Below are 23,157 nucleotides of genomic sequence, written 5' to 3'. Positions count from 1 at the left end.
TGGAATGCCCCTCTTCATTCATCAATGCCTGGTCTAAACCCCTTTCATCAGCACCTTCTCACAAGGGCAAATTGCCTTGCCTCCGACTACCCTAATTCAGTCAGTGCAGCATCATCATCCCAGACTGAGAAGTTCGAGGAGATCAGGAGACATGCTCAACAGAGGCAGTGCTGTACTATTGAGACCCCAGACATGCTAATAGGAAGATGGAAAGCATGAGAATAGACCCCAAGGCCAATAAACTTGCAGAAGATCATTGCAACTCTTTGCTTAAACAAAAATCCTAATTACTTCACAAATGAAAGCTAAAAATAGGAATAATACAAAGTGCAAGAACACATTTAATCCTCACATGGATATGCAAAGTTTGATGCAAATTAACCCATGCCATACCTGCCAAGTACAGATAGGATTTTCATCTGTGAAGTGTGCCTCCCCAGTAAGAACTCATGAGGGATGCACCTTGAAATTAGACTTAGAAAATAGAAATGCAGATCTTTGTTTCTTCTTTAGCTGGACGATAAACTTGCAGAACAAAAGTAAAGAAACAAGGTCACAATAAGGTAAACACAAATGTAATTCTAGGACTGAGTTTTAACTAACTTTGGTTTCCAGGAATTATGGCAGTCTTATCAATAATGTGTCTGCCGGCTACATAACTAAGAGTTTGTTTCAGAAAACAATATGACTTAAGCTCTAGGTAAATTTGTTTAAAGTACTAAAAAACAACCAGAATTGTGTTTTGATGCCTTTATCAGCTGTCTGATTTCCTTGTAGCCAGTCATCCTATTTACTTCTTTGGACTTACAATTCAAAATAATAATGATAATTTTTAAAAAATATTTTTTAGTTTTCAATGGACCTTTATTTTATTTATTCATATATGGTTCTGAGGATCAAACCCAGGACCTCACATATGCCAGGCAAGTGCTCTACAACTGAGCCACAACCTCCAGTCCCTAATAATAACAATAAAAATAATAATATTAAAACAATTTCTTCTAGGTTTATGTGAATTACATAAGTTATTAACTTGATAAAAATTACCTGTTAAACAAACTACCTTAATGGTCATTTTATCAAGGGCATCTATGGCATAATATTAGAATGTTTCTCTTGTGATTTCAGAATTTAAAATTATACAGTTAACAAAATTTTTATTTGAGTGATAAAAATCATAATTCCTGAGGACACGCTTCTCATTTTTATTAAGTCATTATGAAACAATGCCCAATTTCTGCACCTACTTCTGATTCCAACTGAAGAAGCCTCACTGTCACAGGAGATAAATTGAGGTGTCTTTTAAACAGGCCCTTGTGATTTTCAGATTCTCTGAAATCTAGTTCCTATTTTGAACATAGAAAATTACTCTGGCAGCTAGTTGCCTCACTCCTGTTTCTGGAAATATAGGTCAAGTGTTTAATCATCAAACAACTACAGATATTTAACAGACTTATATTTTTCATGATAATAGAAATCCCTAGGGTTATTTTGTAATTCGGCAAGTTATACTGTTCCCAGCTCAAGTAATTGTGAAATATTAAATTCAGGTTTTGAATTTTTGTTGAGGAGGGAAACTTTTAATCCGAATATACATTTTATCTTTGTATTTTTGGATTTATGTCAGATTCTTAACGTGGATATGTTACTATTACTTGCACAACTAAGATATTTTGGGATTTTGCTCAGCAGAATCTCAATTTCTTTTCCCTTTTTATTGAAGCTTTTATTTACAGCAAAATCAATTTGTACTGGATAAACTCTCATTAATATTATTTGCAATTTTCTGCTAATTCTATTCAAGTCATATGACTTTTGTTTAAAGCTTTCCTAGCATAAAGAAATCTATTCTTTTATATTAAAAAAGAAATAGGACTTCTCTTTTTAGTGACTTAATGAATTCTTCAAATTATGATATAGAAGTTTACTTGAAGTTTTCTATGGTAAGTATGTTTTTTTTTCTAAATTGCAAGAGTTTATTTTGAAATGATTTCACAGTATTTAATGGGAAAATGGTAATTTTTAAAATATTCTGTTGTGTTACAAATATTCCCTTTAATATGTAGTCATACATTCATATGGATACTCTCTGATTTCACTCTCTCATTCCCTTCCTTATGCCCTGCCCTCAGTCTCACAGTGTCTTTCTATCTGCCATGTAAACATACAAATTAAGAACTTTACACTCAGCGCGAACTCGCTTCTGTCTGATCTTTGGATAACTGCTTCACTCACTAACTTCTCCTCATTGTTCAAAGGTCACGAAAGCATTGACGTTTTCCCTGAACATCGTAACACATAATTAGCTCACAATATCTCTGTCTACCTTTTCATGTCATTTTTCATTCACAGCTTTTATCTCCTGCTCTGACACAATGTTTGTCTCTCACAACTAGAAAACATTTCTGCTGAACCATAATAATAGTAAGATGGGCTTTATTTGGCACGTTGATATATTCTCATACCTAGGAAACACAGTAGATAAAAGGGAGACATTTCCATTTACACACTATCTAGGCTATAGTCCAGTAATAACATCACACACACACACACACACACACACACACAGATGCCTGCTGAGCTATGGAAACTCCTAGGCTCACTACACTTCCTAATTATGGAGAAAACAAGATGTTTAAAGAACTTGCCATGAGTTGCCCATAAAGAATTGTGAGGGGCTGCCGATGTAGCTCAGTTGGCAGAGTGTTTGCCTCACAAGCAAGGCCCTGGGTTCAATCCCCAGCACTGTGTGTGTGTGTGTGGGGGGGGGGGGGGGGGGACAGTGAGTAGGCAGATCTGGAGTTGGGAGCTTTCTCTGCTTCCTGAAGACCTTTGAGGCTGTAGGGGTTCATGAGATTTTCCAGTGACGTTAACTCTTAGTGAAATAGAAACTACAGGACAGTATGTATTCAGTGCGGAAAGAGTAAGTGAGGTTCCAGGGGGCAAAGTGGATACCTACAGAAGGAGGCATGGGCTGAACCACCTTAAGGGCAACTCAGGAAGTTCAGGGCGTCTGAATTAGATGACAAATGGGAAGTTTATGTTGGAGTAGAGAGGTCTTCTAGTAAACCATGTTTGCCATAAAGAAACATTACAATGTTAAATGAGGCTTTGGTATCATTTAATGCTCTCTTAGGAGAAAGGCCAGGGGCTGTAAGAAACTATGCCTGCCATAAGTGTTAGGAAAAAAAAGAAATCATGGAGTCCTTCAATACTGAGCTAATTTGATTAACTATTTTATACATATGCAATATATTGGGCCTCAATAATCATTTGATTCTGAAATGTTTGCTAAAAAGGTAGAGGATTGGAAACTTGTGTGGAGATTCCTCAAAAAAACTCGAGTAGAACCTTCATATGATCCAGCTATCCCACTCTTCAATATTAATTCTAAAGAATTAAAGTGAGTTTAGTATAGCAAATGAGAGCAAATATTAAATAGAAAAGCAAGGTCTGCTTATACAAGCACACAAAGATACTGTCTTTTGGAAAGCAAAAATCAAATACTTTAAATAATATTTTTAGAGTAATCCAAACCATTAAATTAAGTACTTTAAGTAAAAGTATATAAAAGAATGGTTAGAATTAGCTGTCACTGTCATGAATAAGAACAAATTATATTTGACAATGAAAATTTCAACTGCAAAGTGATCTTGGGAGATTAGTATAATTAAAAGAAAATGAACAATATGTTAACTTCAGTAATTGTTTGTTCAAATGAATCACGTTTATATTGATATGACATATCATGGATACACTGCAATTACAACATTCATTTCTTGATAGAGTTGAAAGACTTCAACAAGGAAATAATTAACCCTTTAAGGAAGTTCTTAGTTTAAATACATGCAGATAATAAATCTCTAAATATAGAAACTTTAAAATTGCTTTTAAAAACTATTACTTAGGAGACTGAGGCAGGAGGATTGGGTGTTCAAAGCCTGCCTCAGCAAAAGTGAGGCACTAAGCAACTCAGTGAGGCCCTGTCTCCAAATAAAATACAAAATAGGGCTGGGATGTGACTCAGTGGTTCAGTGACTCTGCTTTCAATCCCCAGTACCAGCAAAAAACTATTCCAAGTTTTCTTATTATTTAAATTAGACTCTTTAGTAAACTAAGAAATAGATATCAAGTATATAATTATAGTTCCTTAAGTGACAATATCAAGTCATTAATGGCAGAATTATTTACTCCATATGAAAGTATACCTGCTTTAAAAAACTTTCTAAAGCCACTGGAAGTAAAGTGTTACATCAAGTGGCAGCAGAGGACGCATACCTTAGCTATTAATTTTACTGAAATCAAGTTATATAACTGGTTAATTTTTTTTTAAATTTATAATATATTAGGATATTTTGTTGTTTTTACTTATCAGAAAATTAATCTAGTGATAATAGATCATTACCAATATATTTATTTGTGCATCTGTTTTATAATGGTTAGTTAGTAGATACATTTTCCATGAATGGAAATGAGAAAGCAAACACTCCATAATTTGCACTAAGTTGCATCCTATACATGTTATGCCAAATGGAAATACATGACAAAGTCCCAATAGTGGACTATTGTGAACCCACTGTATGAAGAGATGAAGCAAATATTGCCACTGTGTTAGGATAATATCTACTCCCCTGGAAAAAGATGCCTTCTCCATTAAATACTACTTGGTCCCCTGATCTCTACTATTTGCTCTGTTAACTATTTCTAACATCTCTCTCCTAAGTCCTCAAACTTCCTCATTACTGACAGCCTGAACTTCATGACAAAACATAAGCACATGCAAGTGAATCTTGCCTTCATCCTGTACCTGCTTTTGCCTGTGCCTCTGTTTTCATCTTTTCGTCTCAAAGGATGTTTATTTTGTGTATGTAACGCCAACTGTCCATTGGCTCTTTATTTCTGGTGTCATTACTCAGAACCCATTGCAACTTAAAATGACATTTACCACTTCCCTTATCAGTCTGACATGTTAAAACTTTGTTTCCATGTGTTCTCCAACCAGATCCTCGTCTCTTTAATGCTCTTTAACATATCCCATTCTCACTTCCCTTCTTGACTTTAACTAAATTATTAACATACAACACACTTCACAAACACACACAAAACACAAAAACATACTCTTCCCTTAATATCCTCCAAGAGTTGGAAATTATTACATTAAACCACAGTCTGGAACTAACTAGTTGTCAGTGTCTCATTCACTCTGTTCCTCCCAGGACAAGTGCTCTCTTACTCTTGAATCGATTGTTTTCTCCTTTCAGCTCCTCCCACTTAACTTCATTTTTTATCCAAATCAAATACCTGTATTGGTGAGATCCAGCCCCACTTCTAGAATACCTCAAGATTGTGCTTATATCTTCTATGTTCCTAGACACTTGCAAATGATCATTCCCAGCGTTTATTTTGTCATCCTGCTGTCTACAGATATTGTTTTCCAGCATGTTCTTGCACATGACCAGGACTTGACTATGTCTTAAGTTCATAAATATTACAAGATGTTATGGTTCAAGAATTAGTCCTCACATGACACACACAAACTTAACAATGCCTCCCCTAGTCTTTGTTTATCCACTCCAAACTGTCCCTAAAATTGATCTTTAAGCTGTATACTGAATCATTTTCATTCACATCTCAGAAATCCAAGGCAAGGCATTCTTTATCTCTTTCCTATCAGTTCAACCTCTCCTCAGTTAGACTCTTCCTATCAGTGTTTAGGCGTCCTCAGAACCCGTCTTTCTAACCTAGCAAGCCAGCACACCTTCCTGGCCCAACAACTGTCCGCAGTTGCATCTCTGGTCGGCTGCAGACATCATTTCTTCCATTTCATCTACTATTCACTTCTCGACTTATGACCCTCTGACATAACCTCCTCAACATTTAGCTAAATTTGCTTTCTGAGGATCCTCAAATAATGTCTTTATGTTAAACGAAATGTGTGCCAATTGCGTGCCTGTCTTTTTTGGAAAGTGTTCATTTTTAGGAAAATGAACACTGGCCTTTCATGTTACCAGCAGAGTCAGATATCCTAATGAATGACATGAAAATAAGGTAGCTGAAATTAATTCTACTTATATTTAGGTAGAATTCTAGCAATAAGTTGATGAATTGTCTGTATAATAGTTGATCTATTTTGTTTTGTAGATGTGTATATTTTGCTGCTAACTTTTTGTGCCATATTTAATGCCCATGGTAATATAGGCGAGAATAAACCTGGAGCACAGTAAAATGAGTTCCAGACCTTGAAGTTTTAATTTTAGGAAGAATTGTATAATATCAGATTGTTGATTTCAACATCAGCTCAGAATTTAGACTCATAGGTTTACTGAAGCTAGCAAAAGATTGTTATTATTGTGTCATATATTTCACATAAAAATCACCTAATCAATTTTTCACTGTATTTCACTGAGTACTCTATTACCACAAAGCCCCCCAACCCTTAACGTGTATTGATCATCATTGGAAGATCTGCTCACCAGGCACTTCCAGATAAGGCCAGGCGTTATTTCAGCTGGAAGACAAGGCCAGAGATTGAACAATGCTTGCAGTGTAACATATATTTTGGTCTCTTATTGAAATCTTTAATTTGTCCTCTAAATAAGTTTCTAAAAAATTATTAGATTACATTGAAAAAGCTATTTTTCTATTTCACTAACCTTTTTTAGATTTCCCATTGATAGTACATTAACACATCCTGCCGGGTTTACCAATATTTTTAATTAAATATTTTATTTTGATTTTTTTAATGCTTATTTTTTCTCTCCAACTGTCTTTTCTCTGCAAAAGATTTTTTTTTTCTCTTTAGTTATGTACTTTTTCATGAGGTTCTTTTTCTGGGCAAAGAGCCCAGATTGGTGTAATTTTTGTTTGTTCTTCACATAGTGTCCCAGATTCCATTTTGAGAGGTACATTGTATATTAATCATATGATTACAGTGTTACTTCCATTATTTATTTTCTGTAGAATCCATCATGCTAAGGTATATTATTTGTGGTACCTAACTGCAAATGAGAATACAGTCTGATCAGTTCTCAGGCATTGCATATATATAAGTCCTTCTTCTTTTTTCTTGAGAGAATTAGTCATGCCAAATTTGTTTCTTAAAATAGGAAATAGGATTGATGAGTTTTTCGTAAGTATTGGACATTAAAATGCTTTATGAACAGATTGTATGGTGCTCCATTCACCAGTAATAACACTTGGCATCCATTTCTCTTCCAATAATCATATTTGCACAAGAGTAACCTCTGCATTCATCAGTTTGGAACACCAAGAATTCCACTAGAATCAGACAACCAGGGATGCAGAACATGCAGAACCCCTCTGAGGGGTTGCAGGGTATAGAGAAGTGGAATGGTTCCAGAAGGCCTATGAAATACTGGAAACACTTTAAAACACTGTCTTAGAATCTAGTTATTCCTATTCCTTTGAAATTCAGCCAGAATTTGACTTGATATCTCCAAATGGGGGATGAGAGAAGATGAGATTCCTAATACCTCTGCCTAAGCCATCTTGTTTCTAAGTAAAATAAATTCCAGTTTTCCATCGTTAACTTATGACCATCTTGTCACATGCATACCTTTGAACTGTGTACTTATGCACATTTTCCTCCTCCTCCTCCTCTTCATTATCATTCTAATTATTACTATTATTTGTGGAGACATTATGCTTTAACTGTATTCTACCAGTCATTCTAGTTGATTTAAATCAATAAGATGATCTTGATAATTCCAAATTTTCCGGAATAAGTTGTCTCATTTTCTATGACATACTGTAAAAGTGGAATCTAATACAGGAAACATTCCAAAAAAATCAGTTCATTTCTCTCAACAAATACAAGAGAGAAATAATTAGTACTAGCAGTCTAAAATGTTGTTGGAGAATTATCTTGGTGATACAAAGTTGATAAATGTGAACTCTGAGAAGGGAAGAGGAAGTAGAAAACACTTAGGTGTTGAAATCTGTCACTCATGTGAGGTGATCGTCCAATGCTCTTTGCAAGAAGAGGTCAGTAACACAGAGTCCAACAAATACTTTGAATTGTAATGAGATTGTTTCTTGGCAAGAGTAAGTTCTATTCCCACTACTCTCATCTGTTTCAATGTTTTATGTACAAAATAACTTTGCTCACAAAATTTGAAATCAAAATCATACAGTGTTATGAATTTTATAATTGAGGAAACTAAAGGAACACCAAAGTGAAACTTTAGGAGGTTTAGTTCCCCCTAGTGGTAACCGAATGCCCAAAATTCTGCAATATTTCTGTAGGGACGAAACAAGTAGATTCAACTCAACTTAGAAATCACTTAGAAGTCTCATCATTTTACACATTTTGAAACAAGTCTATGAACTTATATAGTCTACAAATATTAAAAATCTGTATAGCAGCAGATAGATTTGTTCTGATTTTCAGACTAATAGTTATTGATAACAAAATTATTTTGGTTTATTGGTTATTCCATATTAATATTAATATTTCAATATCATAATTGTAATGCATCTATGCCTATATTGTTAAAATTAAAATGAAGTAATATTTTAAGTCATATTAATAGCTTTTAAAAAATGAATACTATAATAAAGTAAAAGTAATGTTAGTTTAATAAATAAACACTTTAATTATTCTATGAATGTTTTTACCAAATGTAAACACAAAAACTTGGGTGTCCTCAAGACTAAACAGCAAAATACGTCAATTCTGAACTTTTATTATTAGAGTATTTGTCTTCATTCCTTACTTTTTTTTTTTATATAGTAAAGCTTTATAGGTGACCTTTGCTTTCAGACAGAATGGGAAAGAAAGAAATTTGAGGATTGAATTTGATAATTTTTCTTACTGTCACAAATGATCTATATGTTTCATTACTTTACAAACTTAAATCCTTAGGCGAAGGACTCTGGAAAAGAGTGTAAACTAAATCCATTTACTTGAAATAAGCGTAAGTGTCATGCATGCATACCTATGATACACTGGGAAAAAAAACAAAATCAGCGTCCAATTAAGTTTAAATTACCGTTATTGTGTTTTGTCAAAGTTCTATTGAAGTTACTTTTAGTTAAGTTTAGAATGTGCAACTACATTATTTTGGAATTTGTCAGTATTCTTAACAACTTTAAACAGCTCTGCTCCTTTGGGCTGTTTTTACCACTGAATCTTTTTTTCTCCCTTTGTGACCATCACCTTGTTAAATAGGATTTAGTTTGCTTCTGATCTATTTATATAAAGTAGATTGAGACAAAGGCATGCCACATATATATCTTACAAAAATATGAACTTGAGGGTTTTAGAAAAAAATAGCAAAATAAAATTTTTAATCTGAAATGTTCTATACTTTTTTGTAATATTTTTAAAGTGTTCTTTACGTTCATATGCTACATGAATTAAGGCATCCACCTAAGGAAAACAAAACACAGAAGTTGGGAAATGTGAGATGAGAATATTTGTAATTCTAATTTTGGCTTGCAAATTTAGTTTTGGAAGACCATATTTTGCAGATATGTAATTGTTTTACATCTACCAGATTCTTTAGTAGAAAAAGGATACAAATTTCACAGATATCACAAATAGAGATCAGATTAACCAGCTTGACTTAAAATTCATAAGATTAATCAATATCTCCCACTTCCCGTCTAAGAAAGTTGTAAGATTTTTTTACAAATCATTACTATTTGTCCTTGGTATGAATGCAACTTAATATTTTCATTTTGTCTGATTTCCCTAACTTCATGTATGTATATATACATACACTAATGCATATATTCACATGGTATGTTAAAATATACCTATTTTCATAAATATTAATGTACATTTGCTAGACATTAGTAAAACATACACTTAAATGTAAAATTTTAAAATTCATGCTCATTCACAAATTTGAGTTTAATTTGTGTTATGCAGTACTTTCTTGCTATTTCAACCTTTCCATGGGTTTTTGGTGAGAATATCACAACAATATTTATTGTTTGAAATTTTTTTATTGTTTCTTGCATTTAAGAATTTATGTAGGTAGACATTACATATTATAAAGCCTATTAACCCTGTAAATAATATCCTATTTTCTTCTGTTTTGATTTCTAATGAAAACTTAGCATTAATTGTATGTAATGATTTTATTATTGTTGGGGTTTTTTTTTGTTTGTTTGTTAAGCTGTTATTTTTGTTTTGTTTTGGCATAGTTTTTAAAATGGATTTATTTCCTTTGTTGAGTTCAAGCATGATATCCTTCTACCTTCTCAGTATGCATTAGTATTATATCTTTGGATGTTTTACTTTTTTTTCCCTATACCAAAAAATCTTTGTGGCAGATGGATTAAAAATAAATACCATCCCTTAATAATTTCATGGGGTTCCCTACAAAATGTGAAGTCAATTTATCTACTTCTTGAATGAGATCCAGTATGGAGTTCATTATTCTATGAAATAGGGTAGAAGTCACCTAAGTGAATTAGGCCTCAGGAGTCCTTGAGAATTTCAAGGATCTCCTCTTCTCCTGCTTCCAACATGACAGGAAGCCTTTCATCCAATGAGGGTATAGAACACATGTAGCACAAATGAGTACTCATTGAGGACAAACCTACACCCCCACAGGCTGACCACAGAGTGAGGCCACAGTCTATTCCACCTTTCAATTCTCTCTCTTAATAAATGTTTCACATTTCCCATGATTTTAGTGTATGAAGCACTCTAGAAACTGTTCTGCCTATGTTCCTGATCCTGAGTCCTCATGAATGGGACAATTGCTCTAATAAGAGACACAAGAGCTTGCATCCTCTCTTTTCTCCCCACCTTGGGAACATATGTCCATCAGCCAGGAAGCATGCCCTAACCAGAAACAGTTCTGCTACTGCCTTGTCCTTGGGCTTGCCAGCCTCCAGAACCCTAAGAACTAAATGTTGATTAAGTCATCCCATCTATGTTAATTGGCCATACATCTGTACTACAAGTTCAAACAATGATTACCTATGTAATTAGAGTCGTCAAAGAATTGGAGAGGGAGAAGAGAAAGTGATATTTGGATAAAAGAAGCAGAAATATGTCCCAAAATACATGAAATTTATTAAACAAGAGATGAAGAATTTTTACATATTACAGGCACAAGAAACAAGAACAAATCAAGAATTTGAAAAAGATTCCTGTTTGCATAGCATCACAGGAGACAGAATATACGATAAGTCTACCAGACCTACATGGTGACATTGTAGAAAATGAAATATGGTGATGATGAATTAAACAAAAAAAAAAAAAAAAAAGAATAAGCCAGGAATGATACTTAAAGAGGAAGAAAAGGATAACAATAACTTTCTTGTCAGAAAAATTTCCAATTACAGAAACAAAAAGCAATGCCTTTATAATTCCAAAATAAAAAGTCAACTAAGAATTCTGTACCCAGAAATATTGTCTTTTAAAAGCTAAATCAAGGTTTTCTTCATACCTGGAGTTATACTGATAAGCAGAAATACAACTTGAAAAATATCAATATTGAATGAAAAGTGACATTGCCAAATTATAAAATTAATAATAAATGTACATTACAAACAAATTTACATCAATGAATTGAACAACTTAGATTGAATGGACAAATTCAATGAAAGACGCAAACTAGCTGAGCTCATGGAAAGAGAAGCTGAGAAATTTAGTAGACTAGCATCTATTGTACAAATTGAAATTGTTTAGTATTACAAAATATCTAACTACAAATGTTTTCATCAGTTAAATTTATTCATACATTTAAATAAGAAATCTAACAAATTCTATACAAATTTTTATTAAACTGAAGACAATATTTCTTTTTTCACTTTTGAGTCAGGCATTTCCTTGAAACCAAAATCAGACACAAACATCACAGCATAGATACCACAGTGCCAAGCAAAATGTTAATAAACTAAATCCTACAAATTGTATTTTTTAAAGAAAGATAGTTCCTCACAATCCAAAGAATTAATTCCAGGAGTTGAAAGTTTTGTCAACAACTAATATACTTAATGTTGTGAAAAACAACATTTTCTCCGATATCAGGAAAATTTAAGGAAATCCACATTCATCAATTCACTCAATATTGTGCAGGAGACCTATGCTAATGAAATAAAAGAAGAAAAACATTGAGGATAAACACATCAGACAGCATGATGTATCAGGTTCTTTCTTCACAGGTGAAATGATCACATGTGAGAAAATTCACTTGAAACTATGAAAACATACTATGCCCTAAAACAATTTAAGATTGCAAAATCCAAAATTAAATACAAAGAAATCCAATCTATTTCTGTGGTATCGAGAAAGAATCAGAAAGTTATGTAGGTGTTATCATAAAAAATAAAAATATGAATCACTAAAGGATTGACTAATGTCAAATAGATGAAATAGTTTTACAACAAAAGTTATTTTAAAATGAAAAGAATATTTAAATAAGTGAAGTGCCTGCTGATGGGATGGATGAAGTGATATTTTTAGGATAAGAATTCTCCACCAATTCACGTATAGTCTCAACATAGTTCTAAGTGAAATCCAAGTAAAACTTCTCATAGAAACTGATAAACTAAACTGACAATTAATATGGAATTTGAAAACCTGAATTACTTAAATCAATTTGAAAAAAGGACAAATTAAGAAAACAAACATTATTTAAATAATGTTATAAATGATTTAAAATGTCATAAAACCACAGTAAAAAGACAATGCAGCATTGAGGTAAATACATACATGTGTCAATTGAAAATTACAGGGAGACTAGAAGTATGTCCAGTTATTTATGGACACCTGACTCTTGATAGACATTCTAAGAAATTACTTGTAAAAAGATAGTCTTTTTAATAAATGAAACCAGGGAAAAATGATCTCCTTTTTGCAACTAATTAAAATATACCTAAACTAATTGAAATAGACCTAAATGAATGATCTATAGCATTAATTCTTCTGTAAGATAAAATATAAGATAAAATATTCATGATCTTGAATAATAAAAGATCCAAGTTTGCACATCAAAAGATTGCAATATCTATCATCTGTCTAAGAAAAACAGTAACAGAAAGGAAAATGACGATCTTGGATAAAATACTTGTAAAACATGTTTTCTCACAAATAGCTTGTACTTCCAATATATATGAAAATCACAGAACCCATAATCATATAGTCCCATAAACACTGGGATTTTTTTTTTTAATGGGACTATAGATGAAGCCCAGAACCTCATACAGGCAAGTCAAGCACTTCATTCCTGAGCCCCTCACTGGAGAAAATTTTGAACAAAGATTTCAGCAAAATATGTATACAGAGGCAAAGAGCACATGAGAAGAGGCTCAGCAACATTAATCATTAGAGAAAAATGAAATAAAAATGAGGTATTTCTTCACAATTATTAAAATTGGTCAAACCAAAATGATGTATCTTATCAAATATGGATGAGACATGGATGACCGTAAACTTCCACACATCACAGGTGGAAATGTAAAATTGGACAATCATTTGGCATAACATTTAATCACATCTTGACCATAAGATTCATTCCACTCTACAACATTCATGCAAAAGAAAGGAAAAAAGTTCTTACAGAGGCTCTACGTAAATAGTCTTAAAAGCTTCATATTCTACTGGCAAAATCTGGACAAAATACTCAAATATCTCTCAATATATGAATGACAATAAAACTCTAATAATGCAATGAAATTTTTCTTAAATAGTAAAAAGACTTGTTGACAGAAGCTCTAGAATGAATGTCTAAAAATAAATTTAATAAAATAATCCATATAATCATTACTTACTATATAATTTATTTGTTAAAAATGTTCTAGGCAATGAAATTAACGTATTATAGCAGACAACAGATAAGAAGTTGGGAAGAGTTATGAAGGAGGGATTTATGAAACAGAAGGGGAAAGTTTTCCAACAGTGGAAACATCTACTACCTTTATTGAGCTAATGACTTCAGAGTGCACATTTATTTCAAATCACATCAACTTTTACACTTCACGTGTGTAGTTTTGTATGTCAATTATACCTCCATGGTGATAAAACATAGTTAAGTGAGCACATGAAGATGCTTAGTAATACTTCAAACTGTATCTTCAACTCTCACCTCACATCATTTTTGTTTGTTTCATTGTTTAATGGAAAGTCTCTTAAATCTGAATTTTAAAATATGTATATTCATCCACATTGATGCAAACACTTTTCTGGGTAAAGGTTTGTTAAAGAAAAAACATCAGACAGAAAACGTAGATTTTTCAAAAGTCAGAATTTACAATGTGAAATAGCCAGAATTAAAGTGGCAAAATAAAATACATAGTAAATAAGCAAACATCATTTAGTATTTTAAATATGTATTTTAGGACCAAAAAAGGAAGTCAAGAATGATATAATCATCAATACATAGTAAAAACATATGGTAGTGTGAATCTAGTCTGTATTTCTTTGTATTTTTTTTTAGGAAAATGGTTTAGGTTTTTATTTTATCATGAAAATTGATTAATGAATTAACTAATTAGTTTTTTAAGAATTAGGTATAGACATTTAAGTCAACGGTAGGGCATTTGTTTAGCAAATGCAGGAGCCTTAGTTTAATTCTGCAGTACCCTGCCCAACACACACAATCTGACAACGGGAAAACTTTCCCAGTATGATTTTTAATTAAAAGTCTACATAATCATTAAATAAGGGAATATACATATGGAAACTCAATGAAAATACTCTTCATGGAAGTATTTATTTTAATATTACTTTGAATAATGTATCACACGTAGGGATTAAAATACTGATTGTTCTATTAGATTATTCACTGTGAAATGTGATGACTTCTTCCTTCCAATTCTATAGTTAAATAAAATGCTTGAATATTTTCTATGTCACAATATTTGAATGCATTTTAAAAACTCAGATGTAACTTAAAATATATTAGTTCTATAGCAAAATTTTAACAATAGTCCCTAATTATACTCTGTTATACTTGGATTTATTTTAGAATCTATAAAGCTTCATTACATCCACACTATTTTTCATTTCCAAACTCTTTATCCAGTAAGAACTAAGGATGGGTAATCTGTTAAAGGCTTAGAAAGCTAATATTTTATTCTCAAGTTCTGTCTTCTACTTTGCGTGGCATGTTTGGGAATGTAAATAGAAAACTCTTACTACCTTAAGAATAAATAATATGTATTCTGGAAAAGTTTGAAGATACAGAAAAAACACAGCCAAGACAGAAAAAGTGAAGCAAAGACAGATTTATATATTTATCCAGTGAAAATAGAATCATATATTTCTATTTTATCTCTTTATTAAGATAAATAAATGACCAAAGTAAAATAATTTCAAAACATTTTGTATATTATTCTGTTGGAAATATAAGAAAGAAAGTTGTCACTTTTTCACTCTTCCTCTGTATAATAAATGATGGCCAAAATTTTAAAAGTGTTATCTTTATTAATTTATTTGTGTCATTACTGCATAATTAACTTCATGTTACTAAATAAAGATTAAAACTTTAATAATACATGAGAATGTCCAGGCATAAATTTTTAAAATCCTAATAGCTACTAAGCACCAGAAGTGGGATTTGAACCCAGGTATTATGCTTCGAAGGCCATGTTCATGCACATATTCTTGATATCATGTCAATCCTGAAAGTAAGTGAGAAATATGATGAAGTGCCTGACCATGATGTGTGTGTGCACTGTGTGTGTGTGTGTGTGTGTGTGTGTGTGTGTGTGTGTGTGTTATTGACTATCAACAATTTGGGAATGAAATGACAAAAACTCACTGATGGCAAAAGTGAAGTACTAACTCCACAAAAATAAGTATTTCCATCTTCCCAGAGACAAGTGTACATATTTGACACATAAATCCCATTTAGTGAGAAGCACTGTTACACTCTGCATATTTAACATATTTATTAACTTTTTATGGTTTCTGAAAACTGAACCACAAAGAAGTTGTGACAATGAAAGTTGAATTAGTCACATACACATGGGTTAAATGAAGACAACCTTGAAAGCCATAATTTTCTTCAGTGATGTTTTGGTTGGGTGAGTTCTAAATTGGAAAGGATTTAAAATGAAAAATGAAGTGTACCTAGTTTACATAATACCATGAATTTCATTGAGTATAAACTTCTCTAAAAGTGGAATAGTTATAAAGAATCACTAATCTGTTGTTTTTGCAAATAATATTATAAAATTACCACTATGAGTTTAAACTTTGATTTTTAAACAATTCTCGACAAACTATTCCCACTGAACATGAATAGATAGCAAACCATAAAGATCTCGTACAACTTTATTTTTGACCCTTTCCTCCTTCTTAAAACTTAAACCATCTACTCTGCCATTGGTAATGAATTCATGGAAATTGACAAATGAAAAGCAAACCAAAAAACCCTGTGTTACTAAAAATAAGGTTAATTCATATGCTGTAATTAACTCTAAGACTATAATGCCTCAAATTAATATCTGTGTTTATTTATTGCTCAATGGAAGTACTAATCAATGGACTAGGTCAGTGCGGTAGTCCTCTACCATGAAGTAATTCAGAGACTTGACTTATCAAAAGCTTGGCTGTATTGAATATGTGCATTTCCTGTATTCATGTGCCTACGTTCCACCCAGACAGTCAGATGGGACAAACAACAAGGATAGTCATAGGAAATGTCCATAAGCTGACCTGGAAGGAGTTGTTTGGTTTTCATTAACATTCCAATATTTTCTTCCATTAAAACACATTATCATTCTTATACCTATTAAAATCATTTATTCTTTTTTTTTACCTATCACACTGTTTAAATAGAAACATCTATTTGTCTCCAAATTAGATGTTTACATTTTTGTTCCAAAGAGAATCATAGCAAATTTCAAATTATTATTATGAACTCTTCAATTTTCAAGAAAATCCAATTTAAGGCTTAAAAACATCTAAATGAAGCAGAACTCTTAACTAAAATAAATGTACAATTACAATACACCCCAAATTATGTTTATCACTGTGACCTCCACCCGTGAAGCATTATAATGGAAAGGCGTTCATTCAAAGAATCAGCACTTGGGAACCTCCACTTCATTCCCACCACTAATTATCAAATAATGAGACTGAGGCTCCGAAAGGGTACAGTAATTACTCAAGGTCACACAAAAATATGAGTCAAAGGAAGAGTTACCAGTGATGCCGGCACCTCTGAACTCTCAATTGAAAATTTCTTACATTTTCAATTAAAATTTTCTAACCCCTTATTGAAATACTGAGTATTATAGATATAGATGTTTTGTTCAAGAAAATAAGTATTCCAAATATTATAATTTCAACATATAATTAAGAAAATCAAATTAATATCATCTGCCATAAAGTATTCCCTACACACTATTTAATAACAACCTCTACTAAGGGTAATTGAGCCTTCTATTTGGAATTATGTTTTGTGTAATCTAGCCTAACATAATAGAGTTTTCAGAATCAGACTGCCAAACAAGATCATGATACATGAGCATTAACCACAGTTATTTTGTCATTCAAAAAATTTGTTTGCGACATGGTGAAGAGTTCTGCCTGGAGACCATCAGACTCAGTTTCCCTGACCTTGCTGCCTGCACTGGACTAGGCTCATCATTGACCCAGTGGAAAAGTAAAACCAAAACACATTTTATTGTCCCTTTCCACAAAAGTACCAGAAAAATTCCAATTCATGATATATTCAGGAAAATTTGAAGAAATAATTCATGCCTAAGTATATCACAGAATTTTATAATTTGGACTGAGTGGGAAAAAGTAATAAGACTTATTTATAATGAATAAATACATGAATGACATGGTTTCTTGATATTGTGTGATTTCCAAAACTTCTCCACTGTTAAGTATATATATGTTAAATATATATATATATGAATATATAAATATATACATATATATATTTGACCTATGCCTAATTTTACATAGCATGTTATCAAACACATATTTTCATTTTTATGTCCTTTTCTCTGCTTATAACTTTTTAAAATCATATATAAGTAGGAAAAGAAACTTGTAAAACAATCTTCTAAATCAAAACTAAAGAGAGAAAAACAAGTGTTTCCTAATTTTTTTAATCTATTCATTCTTTAAAAATAGATTTTGTGTCTGAGTCTATATAAAGTAACAATTGACGAAAGAACTCAAAACTTAAACATCTTATGGTTTGACTTAGGATCTCTCCTCCTGTGATTTACTGGTGCCCAGGGGTTGCATTAAATCAGAACTAAATGGCAGTTTGTTAGTGGATATGTCTTCAGTTCTATGAAACAGCTTTTCTTGTCCTTGTAGACTTCATAAATAAAACCCACATTCATGCTAGAACTAGTCACAAACTTTATTTTACCTACAAACAGAACAGTCTGGATACATGATTTTTGCAATAGTGTTCAACTAAATGACATTATATTGTAGAATATTCTAGCTTGAAACAAGTTAAGTTATGTCAAAAGAGGTTCTAAAATATTTTTATATGTCCATAAATATGTTGAATTTGAATCTAAGAACAAATGTTACCGAAAATAATTTATTCTTCTGAGATACAAATCCCAGCAATAAAGAAGATAAAAAGAACAGTTAATAAACAGATTAGTTGTGATACAAGATAAAGTTCAAAAATTATAGCCAGTAAACCTGAGTATGAGTACCTGCTTGATCTAGATTGAGTTGTTCACTAAATTATCTGAAGCAATTAGGATTAGCGTTCTTATCTTAGATAATGGAAAACACTAAGAGACACACCTGAACTATGTCACTTGCCCAGCCAAGGGACTGATTTTACAGCTACTCAGAAAGATTCACAGAGTCAAATAATGTGATAGGAGATTGCCCCATTTAAACATCCAACACCACACATTAAGAATATATGTAAATATACTGTTATGGTTTCAAATGAGATATCTCCCAAAAAACTTATGTATGAGACAATGCAAGGAAGTTTAGAGGTGAAATGATTGGGTTATAAGACCTGAACCTATTCAGTGCATTAATTCCCTGCAAAGAGTTTAACTGTAGGCATGGAGGGCAACACTGGAGGAGGTGAAACACAGGGCATGGAACTTTGGAGTTTATATTTTGTCCACTGTGAGAAGATCTTGATATTTATCTATCTCTGTCCCTCTGTCTCTCTGTCTCTGTCTGTCTGTCTCTCTCTGTTTCCCACTGATTGATTTCCTCCACCACACCTTTCCATCATGATGTTCTACCTCTCTCCTAGAGCCCCAGGGAATAGAGTCAGCTGTCTATGGACTAATACCTTGAATCCATGAGCCCCACAACAAACTTTTCCTCTAAAACTGTTGTCATGTCCTTTGGTTCCAGCAGTAAAAAAGCTGACGAAAACACTAAAAGATATAAGTCAGAATAAAAATCTTCACAAGTCTGTGTTATTACATAAATAGTCAGGTGTTGGTGTGGGTCCTTGATGATTACTTTCTAAGTAGTCTTGAATTTTAATTGCAATATGGCACATATATTCACAAAGCAGTAATATAGCAATGCTAATCTTACCACTATTTTTGACTTATAAGACCTTAAGAGAAAAAAAAAAGAAGAAAAATGGACACTGTGTTTTGAGTTATTGCAATGTTCTTGTTTTAATGAGAGGTTGTGGTGTTTGATGGTGAGTTAAAGAAATAGTCTCAAAATTTGAGGAAGTTGTAGAAGCAATATATAGAATTATAGTGAAGAGTATTCATAGATTTTTAAATTGGTTGTTGCCTCAAATAAATGCTTACCACACAGTATGGCCTTGAGTTAAATTCTAAAAGCAAACAAACAAAAATAATAATAAAAAGAAAAAAGAAACAAACAAATACACAGCTAACTCAAGATCTGCATGAAGGACATATTATCTTAAGAAGCTGACTTATGAAAATTCCTTTTATGACTGAAAGTATAGTTCAATGGTAGAGCACTTGCTTAGCATGTGCAGGACTCTAGGCTTGATCCCCAGCACTGAAAATAAAAGTAAAAAAAAAAAAAAAAAAAATCTTAGCACAACCTTTTTTCAGATGTTCTTTTTATTTGCATTTATCAATTATTAAACAGTGTATTTAGGAAACCACTTACAAACATGGCTGTGTTTTCCAAGTGATCCATATGTCATTGTAATTTTTTTTTTGTCTATCCCTTTTTGTTGCTACTTAAAATCCTTTTAAGTCACAGATCCATTGGGAGTTTGATGTAAGTTATTAAAAACTCTAGGCAGAGAAAATGCTAAACAAAATTATGTAATGCTTTGAAAGGATTTGAAGCATGAGTTCTAGTGTTGTACATAAAGAAAGACAGCAAATAAATATGCGAAGGAGATAATCATCAATCCTTCTTTAGAAAGAAATCTATAGCTCTGCTTACCTGCACCTGAACCCTTGTGCATATTGGAATGAATCCATCTGCCTGTGTCACCACACTCATGACTGGCTTAGAGCACAAGACTGTCTCCAGAAGGAGCTCCAATCAAACAGCATTCAGTGTCCTCATTGATAAAAAGGAGAACAAAATCTGCGTACTTAAATTATTCTAAATATTAAATGAACTCATGTATTCCTACTACGGGGCAAATGGTTTAGTGTGGGCATCCAATAATTTATATGCATAAAAAGAAAATACTTGGCATTTGGGAAATTTTCCTGTAATCAAGGAAACATCACATGGTTGGTTAGTCAGCTTCTCCAACACCTGGCAGCTCAGTTCTTGTTCTGAGCTCAGCTCAGCCCTTACTGTCACTTCTTTCTGGCTTTCCAGTAGTCCCTCACTAGAGACATATAACTGTAATTCATTCTTTCATAGACAATGAATCCTAATAATTTCTTGATCAAATAAGCAAGTTTATGTTAATGGCTCAAGAAGCAAGATGGCTTTTGTTCCCACACCCCCCTTCAATTCTCTGCTTCTGATACCCCTAGTTTTATAGGTATATTCTATTGAATTGTCCCGTCAGTATTTTCTTTCCTTAGTTCATTTAGATTAATATTTACTAATCCTTTCTTATGCCAAGTATTGATAATTAACCCTGGGAGGTAGAGGGGACCTCTCTAGGAGAAGCAGAAAAGGGGAATATATATTCAAATGTGGAAAGGATGCTTTCCTCAATATGATGTAATCTATAGTTGTAAAGATTGAGTCTAGGTAAGAAGGAATTGACAGGTTGTAATAGGTGAAAATATACAAATACATAGATTTTTCTTTTTTAGTGAGGACAATTTTTGTAGTTTGAGACAAAGCATATAGGCACTCTAATTTTTTTTCCATAATAAATATGTTTTAGTAAGTTAATAATAGGAAAGAGAATAAAGAGTTAATTAAAATGGATATGGTATAATGTTTAGAAATAGAGACATGTATGAGAAAAATTACAATTAGATCAAAGATGAAATTGTGCTTGTGAGCATTCATGACATTTTCCTAAATGACATTTAATTCTTTTCTTTGCAATCTTTACAAAAATATGGTTATTTTATAAATACTAGGTAGTTTATATCGATTCACATGAATTAAAGTTGTGAACAATTGTGGAATTTTAAAAAAGTTTAGCAAGAGGTTATTTTTGTGAGAAATTAAAGATTCTGATGTTACCTGCAGTCCTGCATGATATATTTACTACCGACAGGATCATGTTGCTTCTTCAATGAGACATGTTTCAAATGGCGGGCACAGTTGAATAAGCAAAAGGGAAAAACACTTAACATTAAGCAACATGAATAATGCTGTTCTTCAACAAATGTGCAAGAAACTTGAACATACATAATCATATTCCTCTTCATCAACTGACAATGTGGGTTTATCCCTAGAGGGTGAGACAGGCTCATAAACCAAGCCCAGTTACACAAGTGGATCTCTTTTTGCACGGGCTCCTGCACCCCCAAAGGCTGCAACCAGCTCAGTGGAAACTCAACAGCACATGCTCTCTGAGAGGTCCCTCCTGTCCCTGTCCAGAGTACAGAGCTTCTTCACAACACAGAATAGAAACATCTCAACCCCACAACTAGAAACCAGAGTTTTTCCCAGCCCAAAGAAAACAGAGAAGCAAATTCTTCTCTTCTTCAGTTCCATACCTCATGTTTATTGTTGGGCAAACTTTGATAAGTTTTACTCCTCTGTACTTAAAAATGAAAGTGTGAGCAAATAGGGTATTTAATATAATATATTTCAGTGATGTTAAACATCTACTGTCTGAAATCCTCTAAAAACAATGTTTCTATTTTATCCACAGGTCTTCTGAAAAGCTATAGTCATACCCATATATAATATGTAGTAATTTTGAGGACTGAGTTTAGAAACACCAATTGCTTCCTAAATGGACAATATTAATGACTGTAGCCTTGCACATTTGCCCCACCTGTAATCCCAGTGGCTCAGGAGACTGAGGAAAGAGGATCTTTAGTTCAAGTTCAACCTCAACAAAAAGTAAGGAGCTAAGCAATGCAGTGAGACCCTGTCTCTAAAAAAATTACAAAATAGGGCTGGGGATGTTGCTCAGTGGTCGTGCCCTGGTACCCATCCCTCAAAATAAAAAAAAAAAAAAAAAAAAAAAAAAAAAAAAAAAAAAACTAATGACTGTAGAATTCCAAAACTCCTTAATAGTGACACACAGGAAGTTATTGACTTACTCAGTTGAGGGTATTTAGTTAATTAATTTACTTGGTTTCTTTATGCAATATAAGAAATGTTTAATTATTGGGCTAACAAGGACTGTCAAAATATATAAATAACCAAAGTACTATTGTATAAGTACAGTAGAAGAAATGTTTTTTGTATATCAATTACGTGAAATAGATATATTAGTACTTATATTTCAGGAAGAAAAGGGGGAAGAGTAAATACTAAAAAATGTAATCAAGTAAATGGGCACTTTGTGATATTCAAAAAATATTTTAAAACCACCAAAATTATCCCACATAATTTGAGTATAAATTTATATGAATTGTACATTGACATTCACTTTATAAAAACCTTTTTGCTGCATTCATAGTTTAATTTTCATAATAATTAATTGAGCATTTTATTACAAAAAAAGCACAACTTTACTCATCATTCTGACTATACTTTGTTATAGAAAAGAGGCAGTGAATTTGAGCATGTCTATATTACAAAGTACATCAGCTTCTAATATTAATTTAAAATGTATGACATTAACTCATAATTTATTATTAAAATATGTTAAAAGGATATTGAAA

General features: G+C 32.4%; 1 protein-coding gene across 2 annotated transcripts in view; it reads right to left on the bottom strand.

Moving 5' to 3' along the window:
* The window catches only part of CDH18 (cadherin 18), a 952,430-nt gene that overhangs the window by 667,082 nt on the left and 262,191 nt on the right, over window positions 1–23,157 (bottom strand). The window lies entirely within an intron of this gene.

The sequence above is a fragment of the Sciurus vulgaris genome (genome assembly GCF_902686455.1).
Source record: "Sciurus vulgaris genome assembly, chromosome: 6".
NCBI classification, from domain to species: Eukaryota; Metazoa; Chordata; class Mammalia; order Rodentia; family Sciuridae; genus Sciurus; species Sciurus vulgaris.
The sequence above is the reverse complement of the archived record's forward strand: the minus strand, read 5'-3'. Positions and strand labels throughout refer to the sequence as shown.